A 10,384-nucleotide genomic window follows, 5' to 3' on the forward strand; every position below is an offset into this window, starting at 1 on the left:
TAGTGACTACTCTGTCTGGTGGTAGAAGGTAGACTACTCTGTCTGGGGTGGAAAGGTAGGCTACTCTGTCTGGGGTGGAAAGTGGCTACTCTGTCTGGGGTGGAAAGAAGTAGGTCTACTCTGTCTGGGTGGTAAAGGTAGCTACTGTCTGGGGTGGAAAGGTAGCCTACTCTGTCTGGGTGGAAGGTAGGCTACTGTCTGGGGTGGAAAGGTAGGCTACTTCTGTCTGGGGTGGAAAGTAGGCCTACTCTGTCTGGGTGGAAAGGTAGCTGCGCTACTCTGTCTGGGGTGGAAAGGTAGGTCTACTCTGTCTGGGGTGGAAAGGTAGGCTACTCTGTCTGGGGTGGAAAGGTAGTCTACTCTGTCTGGGTGGAAAGGTAGGCCTACTCTGTCTGGGGTGGAAAGGTAGGCCTACTCTGTCTGGGGTGGAAGGTAGGCCTACTCTGTCGGGGTGGAAAGGTAGGCTACTCTGTCTGGGTGGAAGGTAGGACTACTCTGTCTGGGGTGGAAAGGTAGGCTACTCTGTCTGGGTGTAGTCTTCTGGGGTGGAAAGGTAGGTCTACTCTGTCTGGGGTGGAAAGGTAGGCCTACTCTGTCTGGGGTGGAAAGGTAGGCCTACTCTGTCTGGGGGAAAGGTAGGCTACTTGTCTGGGTGGAAAGGTAGGTCTACTCTGTTCTGGGGTGGAAAGGTAGGCCTACTCTGTCTGGGTGGAAAGGTAGCCTACTCTGTCTGGGTGGAAAGGTAGGCTATCTGTCTGGGTGGAAAGGTAGGCTACTCTGTCTGGGGTGGAAAGGTAGGCTACTCTGTCTGGGGTGGAAAGGTAGGCTATCTCTGTCTGGGGTGGAAAGGTAGGTCTACTCTGTCTGGTGGAAAGGAGGACTACTCTGTCTGGGGTGGAAAGGTAGGCCTACTCTGTTCTGGGTGGAAAGTAGGCTACTCTGTCTGGGTGGAAAGTAGGCCTACTCTGTCTGGGGGGAAAGGTAGGATTATTCTCTGTCTGGGTGGAAAGGTAGGTTACTCTGTCTGGGTGGAAGGTAGGCACTCTGTGCTGGGTGGAAAGGTAGGCCTACTCTGTCTGGGGTGGAAAGGTAGCTACTCTGTCTGGGGTGGAAAGGTAGGCCTACTCTGTCTGGGGTGGAAAGGTAGGCTACTCTGTCTGGGGTGGAAAGGTAGGTCTACTCTGTCTGGGGTGGAAAGGTAGGTCTACTCTGTCTGGGTGGAAAGGTAGGCTACTCTGTCTGGGGTGGAAAGGTAGGTCTACTGTCTGGGGTGGAAGGTAGGAACTACTCTGTCTGGGTGAAAGGTAGCTACTCTGTCTGGGTGAAGTAGGTCTCTGTCGGGTGAAAGGTAGCTACTCTGTCTGGGGTGGAAAGGTAGGTCTACTCTGTCTGGGGTGAAAGGTAGCTACTCTGTCTGGGTGGAAAGGTAGCCTACTCTGTCTGGGGTGGAAAGGTAGGCTACTCTGTCTGGGTGGAAAGGTAGGCTACTCTGTCTGGGGTGGAAAGGTAGGCCTACTCTGTCTGGGGTGGAAAGGTAGAGCTACTCTGTCTGGGGTGGAGGAGGCTACTCTGTCTGGGGTGGAAGGTAGGCCTATCTGTCTGGGTGGGGAAGGTAGGTCTACTCTGTCTGGGTGGAAAGGTAGGCCTATCTTGTCTGGGTGGAAAGGTAGGCCTACTCTGTCTGGGTGGAAAGGTAGCTACTCTGTCTGGGGTGGAAAGTAGGACTACTCTGTCTGGGTGGAAAGGTAGGCTACTCTGTCTGGGGTGGAAAGGTAGGTCACTCTGTCTGGGGTGAAAGGTAGGCTACTCTGTCTGGGGTGGAAAGGTAGTCTACTCTGTCTGGGGTGGAAAGGTAGGCCTACTCTGTCTGGGGTGGAAGTAGGCCTACTCTGTCTGGGGAAAGGTAGGACTATTGTCTGGGTGGAAAGGTAGGTCTACTCTGTCTGGGGTGGAAAGGTACCTACTCTGTCTGGGTGGAAAGGTAGGTCTACTCTGTCTGGGGTGGAAAGGTAGGCTATTGTCTGGGTGGAAAGGTAGGTCTACTCTGTCTGGGGTGGAAAGTAGGACTACTCTGTCTGGGGTGGAAAGGTAGGGACTACTCTGTCTGGGTGGAAGGTAGGTCTACTCTGTCTGGGGTGGAAGGTAGGCTACTCTGTCTGTGGGTGGAAAGGTAGGCTACTCTGTCTGGGTGGAAAGGTAGGTCTACTCCTTGTCTGGGGTGGAAAGGTAGGCCTACTCTGTCTGGGGGAAAGGTAGGTATTCTGTCTGGGTGGAAAGGTAGGTCTACTCTGTCTGGGGTGGAAAGGTAGGCTACTCTGTCTGGGTGGAAAGGTAGGCCTACTCTGTCTGGGGTGGAAAGGTAGGTCTACTCTGTTCTGGGGGTGGAAAGGTAGGCTTACTCTGTCTGGGGTGGAAAGTAGGCTACTCTGTCTGGGGTGGAAAGGTAGGTCTACTCTGTCTGGGGTGGAAAGTAGGACTACTCTGTCTGGGGTGGAAAGGTAGGTCTACTCTGTCTGGGGTGGAAAGGTAGGTCTACTCTGTCTGGGGTGGAAAGGTAGACCTTCTCTGTCTGGGGTGGAAAGGTAGGCCTTCTCTGTCTGGGGTGGAAAGGTAGGCCTACTCTGTCTGGGGTGGAAAGGTAGGACTACTCTGTCTGGGGTGGAAAGGTAGGCCTACTCTGTCTGGGGTGGAAAGGTAGGTCTACTCTGTCTGGGGTGGAAAGGTAGAACTACTCTGTCTGGGGTGGAAAGGTAGGCCTTCTCTGTCTGGGGTGGAAAGGTAGGCCTTCTCTGTCTGGGGTGGAAAGGTAGGCCTTCTCTGTCTGGGGTGGAAAGGTAGCCCTAACTTTTGAACATAGCATGCTCAGATACCTAATGATGTCTCAGATTTAATTATTTGCGAACAGGGACCGTTTGCAAACAAGACACACTGATTTGGCATTGGAGAAATATGATAAGATGAACACATAGGCATGTCTCTCTGTCCATTCTTAGCCTGTCATTTCGGTCATTTGTGTGATATAAAAAAAAATCTGGTAAAAATGTAATTGCATGAAATGTTTATAAAAGGCTATTTTTTTTCTCTGACATGCAAATACGATAATAGATTCATGTACTGTTTATACTATAAAGGAGACATTTTAGCCATCTTCTCTGCTATTCACTGTATGTTTAAATTATTATTTTGGGTATAGGGGATGGTCACTTGTTTTTTTTAAGTGTTCCGGGTTTAGGTAAAAATGTATTTTGCTGAAGGGAGGGCCATCCATTTTCATTTCAGAGAGGTTCGATTTTATTCATGTAACCCTTATTATGCATAAACTTCACTCCCTAACGAGAACAGCCAAAGACAGAAAACTCTATGAGGTGTTGCTAAAACGGTGTCACGATCGTCGTCCTCCTCATCTGAGGAGGAGTAGTAAGAAGGATCGGAGGACCAATGTGCAGCGTGATATGAATACATCGTTACTTTTATTAACGATGAACACTGAATAAACTTACAAAACAATAAAACGAACGTGAAGCTATATAATATTAGTGCAGACACAAGCAACTAACACATAGACATACAAGCACCCCTAGACAAGACAAAACTAAACAAACCACCCCTTGTCACACCCTGACCTAACCAAAATAATAAAGAAAACAAAGAATACTAAGGTCAGGGCGTGACAAACGGCTGTCCTCAAAAGTTGTTATGGACTTGGGGCTCATGAGCTTCAAGGATGCTCGTTGTAGCTGAATAGTCACAGTTTTAGTTCTAATGCAGCCACAAGTCAACAGCGCGCAACACTAGGTAGGATACAGCTTATGCTTTGATTGAAACAAAATACAAGAAAGGCCAATAGTTTAAAACACCATCGGCTCTAATTCACTTAGAAACAGTCATTCAAGAAGATCTAAATTCATATTCCCATGAAACTGATTGGGATCAAATGATTGGCAACAAGCTGCAACAAGCACTCAAACTGGACAGTTTTATCTCCATCCCTACATTCAAAGACTCAATCATAGACACTCTTACTGACACTTGTGGCTGCTTCACGTGATGCATTGTTGTATCTACCTTTTTGCCCTTTGTCCTTTGCCTAGCAATGTTTGTACCATGTTTATGCTGCTACTGTACCATGTTGTGTTGCTACCATGTTGTTGTCATGTTGTGTTACTGCCATTTTGTGTTGTTTTCTTAGATCTCTCTTTATGTAGTGTTGTGGTGTTTCTCTTGTCGTGATGTGTGTTTTGTCCTACATTTTATTGGTCATCCCATCCCCCGTCCCCATAGGAGGCCTTTTGCCTCTTGGTAAACCGTCATTGTAAATAACAATTTGTTCTTAATTGGCTTGCCTAGTTAAATAAAGTTTCAATAAAAAAATAGCATAAAATATACAGTTTGGAGTTTGGACATTTCACTGGTAAATATTGAATAAGGTGTATCTGTTGGTACAAACTTTGATTGAGAAATAATGACATCATTGAAAAATGAATGTGCGCTCCAAGCACCATTGAAACAAATCTGCCCTCATCAGCACGTGAGTAGCAGGAACTCACAGAGTGACCAGCACCAAGACACACAGAGCAAGGTCCACGACAGCCACACATGCACCACAGATACACAGCACACAGCACAAGCATCACGGCAACATGATACACAGCAACGCACCAGCAGAGTACACAGCACCCACAGACCACACAGCCACCACAGATACACAGCACCACAGATACACAGACAGCACAACGACACCCAGCACCACAGACACACAGCACCACAGAGTACACAGCACCACAGACCAGCACCACACAGCACCACAGACACAGCACACAGCACCACATCCACAAGCACAGACCACAGAACACAGCACCACAGACACACATCAACCAACCACAAACATCACCACAGGACAACACAGCAACCACACAGACACACAGATGGATCCATGGCATTACTTCCCTGCTCAGGCTGTAATGAGACAGTCTAACTTTATAGTAGAACCACCAATAGGCAGATTATATTGGCAGCTGGGAAAAAGTATCCTGATCCCCAGAGTGATTTGTACTGTCTTGGCTACTCCTATGCTTTGCTCATGTGGGGACACTGCTCTGTGTAGGGTGCCGTCTTTCGATGGGATGTTAAACGGGTGTCCTGACTCTCTGAGGTCATTAAAGATCCCATGGCACTTGTCGTAAGAGTAGGGGTGTTAACCCCGGTGTCCTGGCTAAATTCCCAATCTGGCCCTCAACCATCACGGTCACCTAATAATCCCAGTTACAATTGGCTCATTCATCCCCCTCCTCTCCCCTGTAACTGTCCCCAGGTCGTTGCTGCAAATGAGAACGTGTTCTCAGTCAACTTACCTGGTAAAATAACAGAAAAATAAAAAATAAAAAAATTGTTGGCGTGACAATGGCCATAGTGTGGCAAGACAGCACAAACAGATCTGGGACCAGGCTAAGAGAAAAGGCACGGTCAGGCCAAAACTCTGTATGTACAGTATATGAGATGGGTTATTTGGCATAGGGTCAATTGGAACAAGAGATATGTTCTGACTGAGCAGCAGTCAGTGCCCAAACCAGTGCCAGCCTTCCCCACACACCACTAGGGCTAAAAGGAGGTGTGTCCTACTGCATCTGTTAATCAATCAGAAACACAGTCAAGCGAGCGCAGCTTTTCCCTAAACAAAGACATAAATGATGTGTTGTAGTAACTGCTCTTAACATACAAACTGATAGTAAGTGTTGTCATTAGAGCTGTTGCTCTGTGATCTTGCACTTTTCGTGACAAATTGAGCAATCAACGAGAATCACTGAGTAAACACGGGCATTCCTGCCTGTTTACGTTTAGATGCCGAGCGTTTCAGGAATAGATGTTTTACAGCACAGTAGGGACAAGCCCCCTCTTCAACTCCGCCTCCACATATTATCAGTTATCTAATAATCGGTTTCATAGGTGAGCCTGTTCGAGGCCGACATACGTGCACTGTGGCTTAGATGTAGTTACTAAACTCGCATGGTGTACTGCTTCGTATGAATCCCACAGACGTTCAAGCGTATCAGCCCCCGCTCTCACTCTACTAAGTCGCGTATGAAAAGGAAACAAGCGTCCTGGGCGGCCACTGGCATTACTGAACACCAGTGGAGCAGGAGTGTGTTATGTGTGCAGTGTCTATATGCATTATATACTGTTATGGTGTCTAATGCACTATCTACTGTGTGTGTGTGTGTGTGTGTGTTGTGTGTGTGTGTGTGGTGTGGTGTGTGTGTGTGTGTGTGTGTGTGTGTGTGTGGTGTTGGTGTGTGTGTTGTGTTGTTGTGTGTTTGTGTCGTGTGTGAATAATTTGTGTGTGTGGCTGCGCCCCGCAGCCAGTTAACCTGGCTTTGTTTTGGGCTGGGTTCCTAGACCCTGACGACGGGCCTGTGGACCCAGCAGGTGTTCTAATTACCAGTCCTTGGTGTGTGTGTGCCCCTCTCTCCCACCCCCTCAGGGGGAGGCCCGGCCCCCGTGTCTCTGCAGGCTTTGATGTGGCACGGATACTCCTCACATGTGGGACGTGAGCTCCCTTAACGAATGCAGACGCTCCACAAATGAACTGCTAGAGCAGGGTACTGCAATTTCATATGGTATTTTTGGTAGGTGGTAAGACAGAGATGAGAGAGAGAGASATCAGACAGAGAGGGAGAGAGAAAGAGACCGAGAGAGACAAAGAAAGAGCGAGCGAGAGGGAGACAGAGAGAGACACAGAAAGAGACCGAGAGACACAGAACGAGAGAGAGAGGGAGACAGAGAGACACACAAAGAGACAGAGAGAGACACAGAAAGAGAGAGAGAGACACAGAGAAAGAGAGAGAGAAAAAAGTTGGCATCCTTACCTCTGTGTGTGAAGCTGCCAGTCCCTAACCAGAGGATGTTTTATCTTGGCTTGCAGTGTGCCCGGACGGGTTTTACGGTCTTGACTGTGGCCAGATGTGCGAGTGCAGGAACGGTGCCCGCTGCCACCACATCACAGGAGCCTGCCTCTGCACCCCTGGCTGGTCGGGACCACACTGCATTCTGGGTAGGGTAGCCACATCATTAAAACGGGGTGTGAGGGAGCCTCTACCAGCTCATCACGGCATCCTCTCACCCTAAATACCATCTCCCATGTGTTTGAAAACAATTATCTTTTTAACGATACCCTGCCAATTCCTTTTTTAGGGATGCGTAAGGGGTGGGAGGGGTGTAGGGGGGCTGGTAGGATGTCCCTCCAGCGTACATCGTTAATTGCGTCAGATTCTGGATAAATACATCCACGTTTTAGGACCATCAGTTTTACCCTCGGTACTGTCATGCAAAGTCTCTATTCACTGCTCTCTAAAGTCTTCATGCKGTTTTAATGGATCTAGTGAAATGCCCTCTTAAAGTTCAGACCATGTCATTCTCAATTCTTATTCGAGAGGGCCTGGTCTCCCCAAAGCATGTTTTGTGGTCCTGATTACCCGAAGCCAAGAGTCAGCCCAAACCCACTTGCGTGYCTTAATGACAAGTTGCTATGGTTAGTTTGTTTCCCATCTCTCTCTCGTTACTCAAATGTAATTTAATTTCAGACATCGATCATTAGCGACTAGTTCAGATAGGTCAAATGAATGTGCTCTATTCAGACGCGCAAACGTATGGATTTGGCCATATCTCAAGCAAGAAATACAAGACAAGTACGTTGAAGCCATATCTCTCCATAGATCAGATATATTTCTGCTTTAGTCAACCACTCCATCGTGTCCCTTGTCAGTCTCGAATGACAAAAGGAATTGGCTAAACCACATACAGATGTAGGATCTTAATTTGAGCCAGTTTGCTACAGCAGAAAAATAAACCTGCAGCAAGAGGAAATGTGAATTATTATGTGGATTATAATTAATGGACCTTTTTTGTAAGGGGTGATACATTTTTCTTAAGGGAATGTCAAGTCTGAAATTTCAAAAGTGGAAATTACAAACTTCAGAAGACTTTTTAAACCTCAAATACACAAAGTTTTAAATTTGATCACCCTGTTGCAGGATTACATTCCTGCAACGCAGGACATTTAAAACGTGTAGTGTGTTTGAGGTTTAAAATGGCTTCTGAACTTTGTATTTTCCACTTTTGAAATTTCAGACTTGAGATTCCATTAAGAAAAATGTATCACCCCTTACAAAAATGTTGATTAATTATAATCCACATAATAATTCACATTTCCTGTTGCTACTGGATTATTTTCCTGCTGTAGCAAACTGGCTCAAATTAAGATACTACATCTGTATATCTGTGTCCAGACTTCCAGTAGAGCAGACCACTTCATGTTGAGAGCTACTGTATAAAATGCTGACTTTTATTTAAGTATATGACTGTGTATCCTGTCCTGTGTGGGAGGCAGCCTGCCCTGACGGTGGTTTTGGGAAGAACTGCAGTCGGAGCTGTGAGTGTCAGAACGGGGCCACCTGTGACCACGTCAGCGGCCGCTGCAGCTGTGGAGCCGGATGGACCGGAGCCAGCTGCCAAGAGGGTGAGTGGCTCATCGGTCAACCCAGTATAGGGCCCAGTCTGACCTTAAACTAACCTTAACCTAACCTTAAACTAACCCAGCACATCAGGAGCTCTGCATGGAACTGAAATCTCTCTTCTACCAGAATATCTTTAGGTWAAACATTCCCTAAAACAGCAAGTGATAGGTGATTAATATTAATTTATTCCAATTACGATGAAATATCACAACAGTTGGTGAGTGTATGAATACATTAATTGTACGTGTTTGGTCTGTGTAAGTTGTTTTTTCGAACATAAACTCAATGCAGCCTAACTGAATCCTCATCCTCATTTCTATCTGTCTGAATTGTATTGAACAATGACATCCTCTGGTTACATTTATTTTGTGTGTGTTTGTGTTTGTGTGTGTACTACTGTGTTCAGCCTGTCCTGCTGGGAGGTATGGAGAGGACTGTTCCCAGCTGTGTCTGTGCCAGCATGGAGGCTTCTGTGACAGCGTGACTGGCCAGTGTTCCTGCCCCAGAGGGTGGACCGGAGCAGCCTGCGAGCTGGGTGAGTCCCCCCCTCTGTCCCTGGAGGTCAAATCAACCAGAGGATTTAGGGCATTCATAGCTGTACTCACCTTGGTCCAAATCTAACCTGGGATCGAATTCTTGTGCAAATCTCCCATTGACATCAATGCATGATTTACTAGAAAGCCCGAGTCAGTAACATGGATTCCTGGTTAGGATTCAGCTCATTGTGTGGTGGATATATTGTGTGATCTGAGGCCTCTGTTCTCTGCCTCTCCTAGACTGTGGGGAGGGGTCCTATGGAGAGGGGTGCACACAAACATGCAGCTGTCAGAATGGAGGGGCGTGTGACAGAGTGACTGGGGGGTGTAGCTGTCCCCCTGGCTGGACTGGAGAGCACTGTCAGACAGGTGACCTGACATCACTGCTTCCAAATGCAAGAGGTGCATCCCAATAGTTTAGACTGGCTTCCTCCCTCAWCTCTTTGGATAGGTGAAAGCAGTCTCTCAGAAGCCAACGTAGAGACATGCATTCTGCTACCCTGTTCAGTGTTGATGAAGGACAGGAGTTGAGGAAAGAAAGCCACTAATGACTATTGAGATAAACCCAAATGTGTATTTCCGCCTCCTTTCCTGTTTCTCTCTTTAAAGGAGAGAGCAGTTGGGTCATGTTCTGAAGGGAGAAAACGTTTTGAAACATAATTAAATGGGAAAGTCCTACCTGTACTTTTCAAATAAGAACACAGATGTTCGTTTTCAGACCGTTTCTAAACCATCTTGCTACGTTGTGCCCTACTGAACACCACCCATGTGTCTGTGCTGCAGCCTGCCCAGACGGTCTCCATGGAACTGGAGGCTGGATGTCCTGGACTAGCCTTTTTTACTTCCTGGTTGACTGTCGGCGAACAGTGGACGCTGGTGCTGTATTAAACTTCTGTTGACAAAGAAATATACCCAACGTTTCTTCATTTGTTTTTGTCATGGGGGCTGTTGGGTCATCTTAACACTGTGGGTTGCTGGTAGCCTTTGTGTCGAAAGATGTCGTGCCTACTTGGCTGGTCTAAGACGTGAAACTAGGGAAGGCACTGTGAGAAGAGGATGGAACAAAAGCAGCACGATACGACTTACAACTAATAGCAGACACTTTCATGGAACATTCAATGACAGCAATAGTCAAGGGGGACGACAATGTCAATTGGACTGTTTGCAGTGATGACAACATATTTTCACCATCCAGTCCTCTTTTAAACACACACACGCCACACTCCCACCCGGCTGCTCACAGACCAGAATATTTGCCCCTCCTCTCTCCTCTCGACCACTCTCTGCCCCCAAATGACCACATTCCTTTTCTCTGATAACGCACTCAGCAGGACATTT

The 10,384-nt window shown here is 47.2% G+C and overlaps 1 pseudogene; it reads left to right on the plus strand.

Annotated features, from left to right (window-relative positions):
- The window catches only part of LOC111949760 (multiple epidermal growth factor-like domains protein 6), a 123,446-nt pseudogene that overhangs the window by 99,929 nt on the left and 13,133 nt on the right, over positions 1-10,384 (plus strand).

This window comes from Salvelinus sp. IW2-2015, linkage group LG22, assembly GCF_002910315.2.
Source record: "Salvelinus sp. IW2-2015 linkage group LG22, ASM291031v2, whole genome shotgun sequence".
Taxonomy (NCBI): Eukaryota; Metazoa; Chordata; class Actinopteri; order Salmoniformes; family Salmonidae; genus Salvelinus; species Salvelinus sp. IW2-2015.